The 14502-nt window shown below is 31.3% G+C and overlaps 1 long non-coding RNA gene across 2 annotated transcripts in view; it reads left to right on the top strand.

Annotated features, from left to right (window-relative positions):
- The window catches only part of LOC129925894 (uncharacterized), a 34931-nt gene that overhangs the window by 17590 nt on the left and 2839 nt on the right, over positions 1-14502 (top strand). Inside the window, exons 1-5 of one of the 2 annotated variants that reach the window (XR_008777665.1) lie at positions 7955-8440; positions 10381-10561; positions 10695-10729; positions 11569-11976; positions 14008-14135. This is a non-coding gene — a long non-coding RNA (uncharacterized LOC129925894). Of the gene's footprint in view, positions 1-7954; positions 8441-10380; positions 10562-10694; positions 10730-11568; positions 11977-14007; positions 14136-14502 lie in introns of those variants that run through there. The other variant, XR_008777664.1, reaches the window with a different exon arrangement.

Below are 14502 nucleotides of genomic sequence, written 5' to 3'. Positions count from 1 at the left end.
ATGTTTAAGTGTCAATGATGACTTTAGAATGGTAATGTCTTAGTGTCAACAATTACATTAATAATGTTATGTCAATGATTAGATTAAGAATGGTAATTTATTATTGTCAATGATTAGATTGAGAATGGTAATGCCTTAGCGTCAATGATTAGATTGAGAATGGTAATGTCTTAGTGTCATGATTTGATTAAGAATGGTAATGACTTAGTGTCAATAATTAGATTAAGAATATTAATTACTTAGTGTCAATGATTACATTGAGAATGATAATGTCTTAGTGTCAATGATTAGATTAAGAATGGTAATGTTTTAGTGTCAATGATTACATTAAGAATGTTAATGTCTAAGTGTCAATGATTACATTGAGAATGTTATGTCAAAGATTAGATTAAGAATGGTAATGACTTAGTGTCAATAATTACATTGAGAATGGTAATGTCTTATTGTCTATGATTACATTGAGAATGGTAATGTCTTAGTGTCAAAGATTAGATTACGGAATGTAATGTTTTAGTGTTAATGATTACATTGAGAATAATAATGTCTTAGTGTCAATGATTACATTAAGAAAGGTAATGTGTTAGTGTCAATGATTACATTGAGAATGGTAATGTCTTAGTGTCAATGATTAGATTAAGAATGGTAATGTCTTAGTGTCAATGATTAGATAGAGAATGGTAATGTGTTAGTGTCAATGATTAGATTAAGAATGGTAAAGTTTTAGTGTCAATGATGACTTTGAAAATGGTAATGTGTTAGTGTCAATGATTACATTGAGAATGGTAATGTCTTAGTGTCAATGATTAGATTGAGAATTATAATGTGTTAGTGTCAATGAATAGATTATGAATGGTAAAGTTTTAGTGTCAATGATGACTTTGAAAATGGTAATGTGTTAGTGTCAATGATTACATTGAGAATGGTAATGTCTTAGTGTCAATAATTAGATTGAGAATGGTAATGTCTTAGTGTCAATGTTTAGATAGAGAATTATAATGTGTTAGTGTAAATGATTAGATTAAGAATGGTAAAGTTTTAGTGTCAATGATGACTTTGAAAATGGTAATGTGTTAGTGTCAATGATTACATTGAGAATGGTAATGTCTTAGTGTCAATGATTAGATTGAGAATGGTAATGTCTTAATGTCAATGATTAGATTAAGAATGGTAAATTCTTAGTGTCAATGATTAGATTTAGAATGGTAATCACTTAGTGTCAATGATTACATTAAGAATGGTAATGTATTATTGTAAATGATTAGATTGAAAATAATAATGACTTAGTGTCAATGATTTGATTGAGAATGGTAATGTTTTAGTGTCAATGATGAGATTGAGAATGGTAATGTTTAAGTGTCAATGATGACTTTAGAATGGTAATGTCTTAGTGTCAACAATTACATTAATAATGTTATGTCAATGATTAGATTAAGAATGGTAATTTATTATTGTCAATGATTAGATTGAGAATGGTAATGCCTTAGCGTCAATGATTAGATTGAGAATGGTAATGTCTTAGTGTCATGATTTGATTAAGAATGGTAATGACTTAGTGTCAATATATAGATTAAGAATGTTAATGACTTAGTGTCAATGATTACATTGAGAATGATAATGTCTTAGTGTCAATGATTAGATTAAGAATGGTAATGTTTTAGTGTCAATGATTACATTAAGAATGTTAATGTCTAAGTATCAATGATTACATTGAGAATGTTATGTCAAAGATTAGATTAAGAATGGTAATGATTTAGTGTCAATAATTACATTGAGAATGGTAATGTCTTATTGTCTATGATTACATTGAGAATGGTAATGTCTTAGTATCATATATTAGATTACGGAATGTAATGTTTTAGTGTTAATGATTACATTGAGAATAATAATGTCTTAGTGTCAATGATTACATTAAGAAAGGTAATGTTTTAGTGTCAATGATTACATTGAGAATGGTAATGTGTTAGTGTCAATGATTAGACGGAGAATGGTAATGACTTAGTGTCAATGAAAACATTGAAAATGGTAATGTGTTAGTGTCAATGATTAGATTGAGAATGGTAATGTTTTAGTGTCAATGATTACATTGAGAATGGTAATGTCTAAGTGTCAATGATTACATTGAGAATTTTATGTTAATGATTAGATTAAGAATGGTAATGACTTAGTGTCAATGATTAGATTGAGAATAGTAATGTGTTAGTGTCAATAATTACATTGAGAATGGTAATGTGTTAGTGTCAATGATTAGATGGAGAATGGTAATTTTTTAGTGTCAATGATTAGATTGAGAATGGCAACGACTTAGTGTCAATGAAAACATTGAAAATGGTAATGTGTTATTGTCAAAGATTAGATTGAAAATGGTAATGTTTTATTGTCAATGATTAGATTGAGAATGGTAATGTCTAAGTGTCAACGATTAGATTGAGAATTATAATGAGTTAGTTTTAATGATAAGATTATGAATGGTAATGTGTTTGTGTCAATGATAAGTTTGAGCATAGTAATGTGTTAGTGTCAATGATTACATTAGGAATGGTAATGTCTTATTGTCAATGATTAGATTGAGAATGGCAATGTCTTAGTGTCAATGATTAATTTGAGAATAGTAATGTCTTAGTGCCAATGATAACAGTGAGAATGGTAATGTCTTAGTGTCAATGATAACATTGAAAATGGTAATGTCTTAGTGTCAATGATTAGATTGAGAATGGTAATGTTTTAGTGTCAATGATGACTTTGAGAATGGTAATGTGTTAGTGTCAATGATTACATTGAGACTGGTAATGTCTTATTGTCAATGATTAGATTGAAAATAATAATGACTTAGTGTCAATGATGAGATTGAGAATGGTAATGTTTAAGTGTCAATGATGACTTTAGAATGGTAATGTCTTAGTGTCAACAATTACATTAATAATGTTATGTCAATGATTAGATTAAGAATGGTAATTTATTAGTGTCAATGATTAGATTGAGAATGGTAATGCCTTAGCGTCAATCATTAGATTGAGAATGGTAATGTCTTAGTTTCAATGATTACATTGAGAATAGTAATGTCTTAGTGCCAATGATAACAGTGAGAATGGTAATGTCATTGTGTCAATGATAACATTGAAAATGGTAATGTGTTAGTGTCAATGATTAGATTGAGAATGGTAATGTTTTAGTGTCAATAATGAGATTGAGAATGGTAATGTCTTATTGTCAATGATTAGATTAAGAATGCTATGTCAATGATTACTTTGAGAATGGTAATGTGTTAGTGTCAATGATTACATTGAGAATGGTAATGTGTTAGTGTCAATGATTACATTGAGAATGGTAATGTCTTAGTGTCAATGATTAGATTGAGAATTTTAATGTGTTAGTGTCAATGAAAAGATTATGAATGGTAATGTGTTTGTGTCAATAATAAGATTGAGAATGGTATTGTGTTAGTGTAAATGATTAGACTGAGAATGGTAATGTGTTAGTGTCAATGATTAGATTGAGAATAGTAATGTCTTAGTGTCAATGATTAGATTGAGAATTATAATGTGTTATAGTCAATGAAAAGATTATGAATGGTAAAGTTTTAGTGTCAATGATGACTTTGAAAATGGTAATGTGTTAGTGTCAATTATTACATTGAGAATGGTAATGTCTTTGTGTCAATGATTAGATTAAGAATGGTAATGTTTTAGTGTCAATGATTACATTGAGAATAGTAATAATTTAGTGTTTATGATTGTATTGAGAATGGTAATGTGTTAAATTCAATGATAAGATTGAAAATGGTAATGACTTATTGTCTATGATTAGATTTAGAATGGTAATGTTTTAGTGTCAATGATGAGATTGAGAATGGTAATGTTTTAGTGTCAATAATTAGATTGAGAATGGTAATGACTTAGTGTCAATTATTACATTGACAATGGTAATGTCTAAGTGACAATGATTACATTAAGAATAATATGTCAATGATTAGATTAAGAATGGTAATGACTAAGTGTCAATGATTACATTGAGAATGGTAATGTTTTAGTGTCAATGATTACATTGAGAATGGTAATGTCTTATTGTCAATGAATACATTAAGAATGCTATGTCAATGATTACTTTGAGAATGGTAATGTGTTAGTGTCAATGATTACATTGAGAATGGTAATGTCTTAGTGTCAATGATTAGATTGAGAATTTTAATGTGTTAGTGTCAATGAAAAGATTATGAATGGTAATGTGTTTGTGTCAATAATAAGATTGAGACATGTATTGTGTTAGTGTAAATGATTAGACTGAGAATGGTAATGTGTTAGTATCAATGATTAGATTGAGAATAGTAATGTCTTAGTGTCAATGATTAGATTGAGAATTATAATGTGTTAGTGTCAATGAAAAGATTATGAATGGTAAAGTTTTAGTGTCAATGATGACTTTGAAAATGGTAATGTGTTAGTGTCAATGATTACATTGAGAATGGTAATGTCTTAGTGTCAATGATTAGATTAAGAATGGTAATGTCTTAGTGTCAATGATTAGATAGAGAATGGTAATGTGTTAGTGTCAATGATTAGATTAAGAATGGTAAAGTTTTAGTGTCAATGATGACTTTGAAAATGGTAATGTGTTAGTGTCAATGATTACATTGAGAATGGTAATGTCTTAGTGTCAATGATTAGATTGAGAATGAAAATGTCTTAGTGTCAATGATTAGATTGAGAATGGTAATGTGTTTGTGTCAATCATTAGATTTAGAATGGTATTGTCTTAGTGTCAATGATTAGATTGAGAATTGTAATTTCTTATTGTCAATTATTTCATTGACACTGGTAATGTCTTAGTATCAATGATTATATTAAGAATGGTAATGTCTTAGTGTCAATGATAACAGTGAGAATGGTAATGTCTTATAGTCAATGTTTACATTGGGAATGGTAATGTCATAGTGCCAATAATGACAGTAAGAATGGTAATGTCTTAGTGTCAATGATTAGATTGAGAATGGTAATGTCTTTGTGTCAATGATTAGATTAAGAATGGTAATGTTTTAGTGTCAATGATTACATTGAGAATAGTAATAATTTAGTGTCAATGATTATATTGAGAATGGTAATGTGTTAAATTCAATGATAAGATTGAAAATGGTAATGACTTAGTGTCTATGATTAGATTTAGAATGGTAATGTTTTAGTGTCAATGATGAGATTGAGAATGGTAATGTTTTAGTGTCAATAATTAGATTGAGAATGGTAATGACTTAGTGTCAATTATTACATTGACAATGGTAATGTCTAAGTGACAATGATTACATTAATAATATGTCAATGATTAGATTAAGAATGGTAATGACTAAGTGTCAATGATTACATTGAGAATGGTAATGTTTTAGTGTCAATGATTACATTGAGAATGGTAATGTCTTATTGTCAATGAATACATTAAGAATGCTATGTCAATGATTACTTTGAGAATGGTAATGTTTTAGTGTCAATGATTACATTGAGAATGGTAATGTCTTAGTGTCAATGATTAGATTGAGAATTTTAATGTGTTAGTGTCAATGAAAAGATTATGAATGGTAATGTGTTTGTGTCATAATAAGATTGAGAATGGTATTGTGTTAGTGTAAATGATTAGACTGAGAATGGTAATGTGTTAGTGTCAATGATTAGATTGAGAATAGTAATGTCTTAGTGTCAATGATTAGATTGAGAATTATAATGTGTTAGTGTCAATGAAAAGATTATGAATGGTAAAGTTTTAGTGTCAATGATGACTTTGAAAATGGTAATGTGTTAGTGTCAATGATTACATTGAGAATGGTAATGTCTTAATGTCAATGATTAGATTAAGAATGGTAATTTCTTAGTGTCAATGATTAGATTTAGAATGGTAATCACTTAGTGTCAATGATTACATTGAGAATGGTAATGTATTATTGTAAATGATTAGATTGAAAATAATAATGACTTAGTGTCAATGATTAGATTGAGAATGGTAAAATTTAAGTGTCAATGATGACTTTGGAATGGTAATGTCTTAGTGTCAACAATTACATTAATAATGTTATGTCAATGATTAGATTAAGAATGGTAATTTATTATTGTCAATGATTAGATTGAGAATCGTAATGCCTTAGCGTCAATGATTAGATTGAGAATGGTAATTACTTAGTGTCAATGATTTGATTAAGAATGGTAATGACTTAGTGTCAATAATTAGATTAAGAATGTTAATGACTTAGTGTCAATGATTACATTGAGAATGATAATGTCTTAGTGTCAATGATTAGATTAGGAATGGTAATGTTTTAGTGTCAATGATTACATTGAGAATGATAATGTGTTAGTGTCAATGATTACATTGAGAATGTTATGTCAATGATTAGATTTAGAGTATAATGTCTTAGTGACAATGATAAGATTAAGAATGGTAATGACTTAGTGTTAATGATTACATTGAGAATGGCAATGTGTTAGTGTCAATGATAAGATTGAAAATGGTATTGTGTTAGTGTCAATGATTAGACTGAGAATGGTTATGTGTTAGTGTTAATGATTAGATGTAGAATGGTAATGTTTTAGTCTCAATGATGACTAAGTTTTGGAGGATGTCAGGAGGAGCATACCAGTTTACAATAACTTCTATTAGTGACCATAAAAAGAGCAATTAAAAAAGGATTATAAGTTAACCAATTACAATCTTAGAAGCCCAACTACTAAGTACTCTAAGTAGTAAACTCACTTTAATTTTCATAATAACACTTTGAAAAAGTTTTCTCTATTAAATCAATTATTTTATATGAGTCAAACAAACATGGTTAAAGGAAACGAATCACAATATAATCATATGTAGTGTAAACAAAATGTTACTTCGTGACCAAAGATTTGATAATTTGACTAAAAAAAAGCACAATGGCATTGTATTCACAAGAATTCATTCAATCTCGTTTTCACTATGCATGAAGATAAACATAGTCCCCTTTTCTAAAGACTCAATATTCAAACTTTTGCACAATGTAATCTTATATGTACACGAAGATGGCTGCAAAGTCTTGAAAACAAACAAAAAATGAACTATATCTGGATCATTAAATTAGGTTTGGTCTAAGTCTACCTTGTTTCTCAATATCTCTATTATACACTGGCAATCTACGTATAAATCATTACGCTGCTTGGCTTTGTAGCACTGGCAAAGATATTTATATATATATATATTGTAACGTTTCTCACTACCCAGGCACTCTGCAAACTGCACCACACGACACAACCAATTAAAAGAATGTGACAACTCAGGGCTAAAAAACAGTTTAATATCAAATACATCACAGCCAGACAGGGGACCAGACAAAAGTAGATTAACCGGTACCAGCATTTTAGTACATTTTAGTTTTGAAAATGATTTAAGGTGGTAGAGGAGACAATTGCAAGCCCGCTAAAGTTTAAAATCCGTAAATGTTCACATTACCTAGCTAATCTTTGAATTGGGTTGGACATAGTTGGTGCATAAGCAAACATTAGAGTTGCATTAGAGAATAATCCATTTGGTTTATTGGCTTGACCACATAACATACGTTGAAATCCTTGAGTTGTCACATATAAACAGTATCCATGCCACAGCAGCAATAACGTTGGAGGGTCAACAAAAAATTACAAAGATACCCTTAAGAGTTCTCTCAAGGTGTGTGAGGGAAACGATCCTTTCTCATTGCCTGAGGCCGTGAGTGTCGTGTTTCATGATATAAGGCAAGGAGCTCGGTAATCAACAAAAAACGTAGATCTAAGAATAAAAAAAACGGAAAGTGAGAAAAGAAGCAGGCATATCTGCAGCAAACCCAAGTTACCAATGCCGTCTATGAGGTCGGCTTTTTTAAAGTAAAAAATTGGACTCCATAGCCATCTTTAAATTCATAGAAAATGGGAAATAATCTCATCTTAAGTTACGAAGGAGGAGCTATATATTTAATCTAGCTGATCTGCTCATTAACTGATTAGCTATCGGTTACGTTAATGTGCGAAATCGACATTTTGCCTCTAAATATAGGCATAATGTTCATATTAACGGTTTAAGTACTCTTAGGGTTAGGATAGGGTTGCAAGCTCCTGCAAATAACTATAAAATAATAATTCAATTTATTAAGCGCTGTTAACAAAGCACTATAAACTCTTGCAGAGCTGACTTTTTGTGTCAAAACGCAAGAGTTAAGTCGAAGATAACTACAACATTACGTAGTACCTGGACAAGTGGATCCTGGTAGTTGGTGATAAATACAAAATGTGTACTCTTCTAATTCTGTTCTAATGTTGCTGCTCGGCGGTCTGGAAGTTCAACAAGAAAACAGCGCCCACTTTCTCTTTCTACTGCGCCAAATACCTATATTGTTCATACCTCACAACCAGCAAAGACATACCTGACTTACTAGGCGTCCCATTTTTACCACTGGAGCAATACACCACAGGTGCGTTATGTAAGTCAAACTCATACGGTACGTCACACACGCACACCAATCACCGTTCACAAGAGTGGAGGGGAGTAATAGGGGGAGAAAATGAAAGAATGTCAAGAGGAGGGGAGGGAAGAGAAATTGGGGAAAGAAAACTAAGTCTTAATAGTAAAAAGGGAAGGGGGGGGGACAGAAGTTATCTAAGACGCCCAGGATGACATCACATCCAGACGATGGCTGCTAGCGGCTCCTGGATGTCCCTCTTTGCTTTAGCAGAGACAAGGGGAGGGAAGCGACCTCTGTGACCCGAGTTGAGTCTGTCTTGGTCCAATGAATGAAAAAGGGTTTGTGTTTAAAGGAGATGGACTGGGTGACAAAATCAGCTCTTCTATTAGCATATGTGATGTAATACTAAAATATGATTTTATTCTTTTTGACTCACAATCGACTGGTGTCTGGAAATTTAAGCTCCAAGTAATTTAGTCACCCGGAAATTTAGGAACCGGGAAATCGGGCACTTTTTGACAAGGCGGAAAATTAGGCACTCTTCAATAGAGACTTAATTTAGAAGAAAATTGATTTTTTAGCGCATTTTATTCCGAAAAGACCAACTGTAATATTGGTATTATAATCAGGACAATGTCTGTCTTTGACAAAACAGAGACTAAGCATACTGAAGTAAGCAACAGAACTATCAGGTTACATCAATGGTAATTAGATTACTGATGGTAATTAAATAAAAAAAAATATCGATTAATAAAAAAAGCTTTTGCTATGATGAAAGAGCTATATTATAGTGAGCTTTTAGCCTAAGTCTTTCGCCCCAATCACTTTGTGCATAAGCATTTCCCTGTTAGCAAGCACTGATAGTCACGTCAAAGCATATCTTCATTGGCCTACAGCGACAAGAGTACCTGTTTGATTCCGCAACGCATCTGGCCCCTAATACAGTAAGATTCACACCTGGAAGTCATCATTCTCTGGTCAATCTGTTGTTCACGCATCCAGCTCTACGCCCCCACCCCTCACCCTGCCCGCTCCCGCAGTTTCACCCCACCCCCTGACTCCCTCCCAGCCCGCTTCCGCAGTTTCATCCATTTCTTGAACCTGTCAGTCAGCTTCAGTGACCTTGGCTACCTAGTCACATTCCTTGTACCTCGTATATTTCTATTAAATAATAAATATTTATAAATAAAATTCTTTTCTATAAAAACCTAAGTTATTTATTGCGTGTATCCTCCGGCACATACTAGATACTATGCAACAAGTCTCATAACACACAACATTACACTAGACTAGTCCACTAGATTTAAGCTTAGATCTATTTAAATTCAACATTCAATTCAGCTTTATTGAAAAATGTTTCAAGTTGTCAGCACCTTAAATCTTCATCAAAACATTTAAAATATAATTTCATAGATCTATACAATAATTCCATCATATGTAGTCCTAAATCTATTTAAATTCAATTTTGATAACATAAAAAAATGTATACCTAGATTTACGCTTTATCATGTTATTGTTGTCATTTTAATTTGAGAATAATATTACTCTCCCCCCCCCCCCCAATTCCCTATGTATTCCTATTATTTCTAATTGTTTTGTTTCTTCCTCTCTGGGTTCCAGTCTAGTCTTGCAATGTTGTCTGCTGTTCTTCCCATTGTGTGCCCAATGCATCCCCATGTGCATCATTTGATTAATTAGTTTAGTTGTGCTGTCTGGTTGTTTAGGCAACTCTAGCTCCTTGGTCACAGACTGAGATGTACAGATCAAACCCACCCAGTAGTGCTACCATCTGCCTACAGACTGTGATATAAATTCTAGTTGGAGCCGGAGTCAGGGCCTCCTGACCTGCTAACACTTTACTTTTTATTTCTAAAAATAGATGGTTTTAAAAGATCTTTATTTAGACTACTAAACATTATTCATTATCATAGTTTATAATATTTTTTCAGATATATATATATATATGGAGAGAGAGCATAAAGGAAGGGTCACGGATTGCAGATGTCATACACAACAGAAGCAGAAAGAAGGGTAAAAATGCAACGGCGCCTGGTGATTATATATACCCAACCTGCGATCGCAGCAGTGTATCAAGGATTGGCCTCTTTAGTCACACAAGAAGTTGCAAAGGTAAAAGATCGTCTCTCCAGATGTAAAATGCCGCAGAATATATATATATATATATATATATATATATATATATATATATATATATATATATATATATATATATATATATATATATATATATATATGTTTACAGGATTTGATTTGGTGATCCCTCTTCAGAAACATCAGGTATGTTATTTAAATTTATGCATTAACAACCAAATAATAATGACTAGATATTTCTTATGAAATAATAGTTATTATGTGTACTCCTCAAAAGTTGTATTGGAATAATTTGTTTTTAAAACAAAGCTGGACATTAAATTCAATTGTGATTGATTTCAACCCACTGATACAAGGGGCATGCTTGCAAGTATAGCAGCCAAAAAAAAACTAAATAAACAATAACCATACTTTTAGACTTAGATCCTCCCCCTCTGTTTGGTGCATTGAGTGGCAAGCTGTCTCCAAAAAGATCTGTCTGAAGTCTGTTCACCCATATTTATAGAAATATAAAAAGATTCTGACTTCTAGAAAAGATAAAAAAATGGAAAGGCTAACTAAACTTTGACAATGTAATGGAAAAAAATCAATGTTGAACCATCCTAATAGTTTGTGATGAGAAATGTCATCAGCCACCTTGGCAGCAGTACCAAAAAAACTGCCAAGCCAAATGTTAGGCACTGTCATTTTTGTCTAGTAAATGATGTTTCACAGCAATACAGTGCAGCCCTTCATCAGAACAATGTTGCCTGAGTACTGAAACTTAAATAAGTTTAGAAACCTTTGAAAGCATCTTGTCAAATTACAACCAATACCTTCTGAAGAACTTTATAAAATGGTACTCAAAACAGCTTAGTTTTCTCTTTTAGTGAGTGCTGACAAAACATTAATGAGGAAGTGGACTCAAGATAAGGATACCATCATTATATTACATTTAACTTATGCATTACACTTTTTATATTTTAAATTTTGCATTTTAAAATGTAATTTTTGCTGCAATATTTTATCAACTTTTTTTTTTTTAGATCAAAGGAATGTACATGCTGCTGATATAGAAAAAGTTTCTGACTGCTTACAGATCAGTGTTCTTATTTCTGCTATTGATTTACTATTGCATAATAAATAAACATGTAATGATCAATCACATTTTTATACCAAGTTCATCTAATGATTTACACAGCATATTATCAGCATTCACAGTTCATCTAATGATCTACATATGAAGCAGCACCATGCAGAGCTAACATCACCTACTGAAGAGAGTTTCCATCATGCTTTAGCAACAATCCAAAAACAAAATGAAAAAGTGGTTTCTTTGTTTGGGACAAGTCCTGAAAGGCCTTCAGAATCTGGGAGCACACTATTGTTAACAAGCAGTGTGTCATATGACCAGCACAATGACCAACAGCCTTTACTTTTCGAACCAAAGTCAGGTAACTATGAAACTATCTAAAGCACATAGGAGTCTAATGACACATTTTTACTAAACTTTAAATTAAATGGATCTTAAATGTCTAGTGAAACATTGTAATCAAACTATGATTTTTTAATATAGTCTAGTAAAACGTTATGATTAAACTTTGTTTAGTGCATAAATGTCTAGTGAAAAATTCTGATAAAACTTTGTTTAGTTCATATGAGTGTAGTGAAAAATTGTGACCCAACTTTGTAATATGCATAAAAGTCTAGTGAAACATTTTGATCAATTTTTGTAAAGTTCATAGATGTCTGGTGAAACAATCTGATCAAATCTTTTTAGCGCATAAAAATCTAGTAAAACATTCTTATCACCTATGCTTATCTTATAGAAGTCTAAAAAAAAGTTCCCTTTTCAGTCCTTGTAATCTATAGGAAAGTTGATATTAAGGTTATAAATCTGTTTTTGTGGCCTACAGTTAACAAGCAGTTTGTCATGTCTCCTTATTAAAGGTTCTGGATTTGTTAGTGGTTTGCAGCTTGTTCATATTTCCTTTTTGAACTCATTAGTATTTCTGAACTTCTTTTTAATTTCTTAGACAGCTCATTAGGAGTATGGAACCCTTTCCTATGACAACTTTTTAGGAGTGTTATGGTATCATTGATATGTGTGTGTGTGTTTTATGATTAGGGTTAGTTATGCAATGAGAATGATGCAAGATAAGCCGCCTTGTCATTAGTGTTCTTGACTCCAGAATGCCTATTTGAAAGTACATTTTTTTAGTGAGTTAGATTTTCTTTGGAATACAATTTTTTCATTATTACTAAGTTTATTACATTTAGGCTTTCCCCCAGGATAGATTACAGTTATTCATTTCATTTAAACTTGATTTTCTTTATAATGTAATTCAAGTTCTGTTTTGTTTGTTGTAAAATGTTTTACATGTTTCGGATGTTCCTTCAGAGTTGAAGATAATTACTTCCTAGTCCTAACCTCCCGCAGGACGACAGGGGATGGGAGCGGGCAGGGTTTGAACTCTGGACCATCGATAAATCTGAACGACAGTCCAGCGCGCAAACCACACGACCAGGCAGCCATCCAGTTCTATTTAGTATTAATCATAAAAAATCAATAAGTAATTTCAAGTTAAGATGTAATATACCTTTAGTAGTTTAATTGTGTACCAGCAGTTTGGTGCTTCAGGTCAACAACCATACACTACAAGGAGTTGTCAACTGGTTGATACTTACTTTGAGAACTCATTAGGAGTTTGCAACTTGTTAACATTTTCTTAGCTCATCAGGAGTTTGCATCTTGTTCATATTTTCTTAGATCAGTGTTTCCCAAACTGTGTTCTGTAGAACCCTATTTAACTAGTAACCACAACATAAATTTATCTCTGTAAAAAAAAATGTTTCGCTAATGACTCAAAATGTGTGAAGTGTTCCATTAAGAAAAATAATGCCTTAGAGAACTAACTAAGAGTTTGCAACTTGTTCATATTTCATAATATATAGCTCATTAGGAGTTTGCAACTTGTTTATATTTTATTATACAACTTATAAGGAGTTTGAAATTCATTCATAATTCCTTGACAACTAAAGGAGTCTGCAACATGTTCATGTTTACTTAGACAGCTCATTAGGAGTTAAGAACCTATTCATGTTTCCTTAGAGAACTTATTAGGTGTATGGAACTTGTTCATATCTTCTTGACAGTTCATTAAGATTCTGCAATTTGTTCATTTTTCATTTGACAGCCCAATAGGAGTTCAGGACTTGTTCATATTTCCTTTCTTGAAGGTCACCAATACATTTCTGTAAATAATGTTGAATAATGTCTATATTCAAATTTTTTTGAAATACTAAATTTGATTTAAATGGCTTTGGTTAGATTAAAATCATGTCTGAAACTTTGTCACAAGTTTAGAGATTGTCTATTCTTACTCTTAATTTTACCTTTTTATTAACTTGCGTATTTTTGTTTTTATTTCTTACTCATAATTTTTACCTTTTTATTAACTTGTGTATTTTTGCTCTTTTTTTAGGACACTGTTCAAAGATATTTTAAGATGTTGGCCTCACATCTTGACACTTGTTAGAGTGTAAAGATTTGACTTAACAAATGTTAAAATAAAAAGAGCACATTGTGGAGAGTTGACCGTCATTAAAAAATGTACATGTACTTATTCTGTTTAAAAAAATGTCCCTCTAACAAATAAAAAAAAAATAAAGTAAATATATTACTCTTCTTTTTTGTAAGGTTTAGCTGATTTGCTTCACTTTCTTACCTTTTTTTTTTTTACACTTATAATAAACTTAGGAAATCAGTATTTGCTCAGGCTATGAGCAAACTACAAACAAAACCAACTGAAATATACAGAAACTAGTTGACACAACATAACCTGTGGTAAAAAAAATGGGTTAGCTGATTTAACTAGAAAAAAAGCAGAAAAATTAGAGACCACTCTATTTGAAAAGTACAACAATCCAAAGTTATGTACTTAAAATCCGACCAAAGAAATGAAAAAAAAGGCAAACAT

The sequence above is a fragment of the Biomphalaria glabrata genome, chromosome 4 (genome assembly GCF_947242115.1).
Source record: "Biomphalaria glabrata chromosome 4, xgBioGlab47.1, whole genome shotgun sequence".
In the NCBI taxonomy this organism is placed as follows: domain Eukaryota; kingdom Metazoa; phylum Mollusca; class Gastropoda; family Planorbidae; genus Biomphalaria; species Biomphalaria glabrata.
Note: the sequence above shows the minus strand (reverse complement) of the source record. Positions and strands in the feature narration are given on the sequence as shown.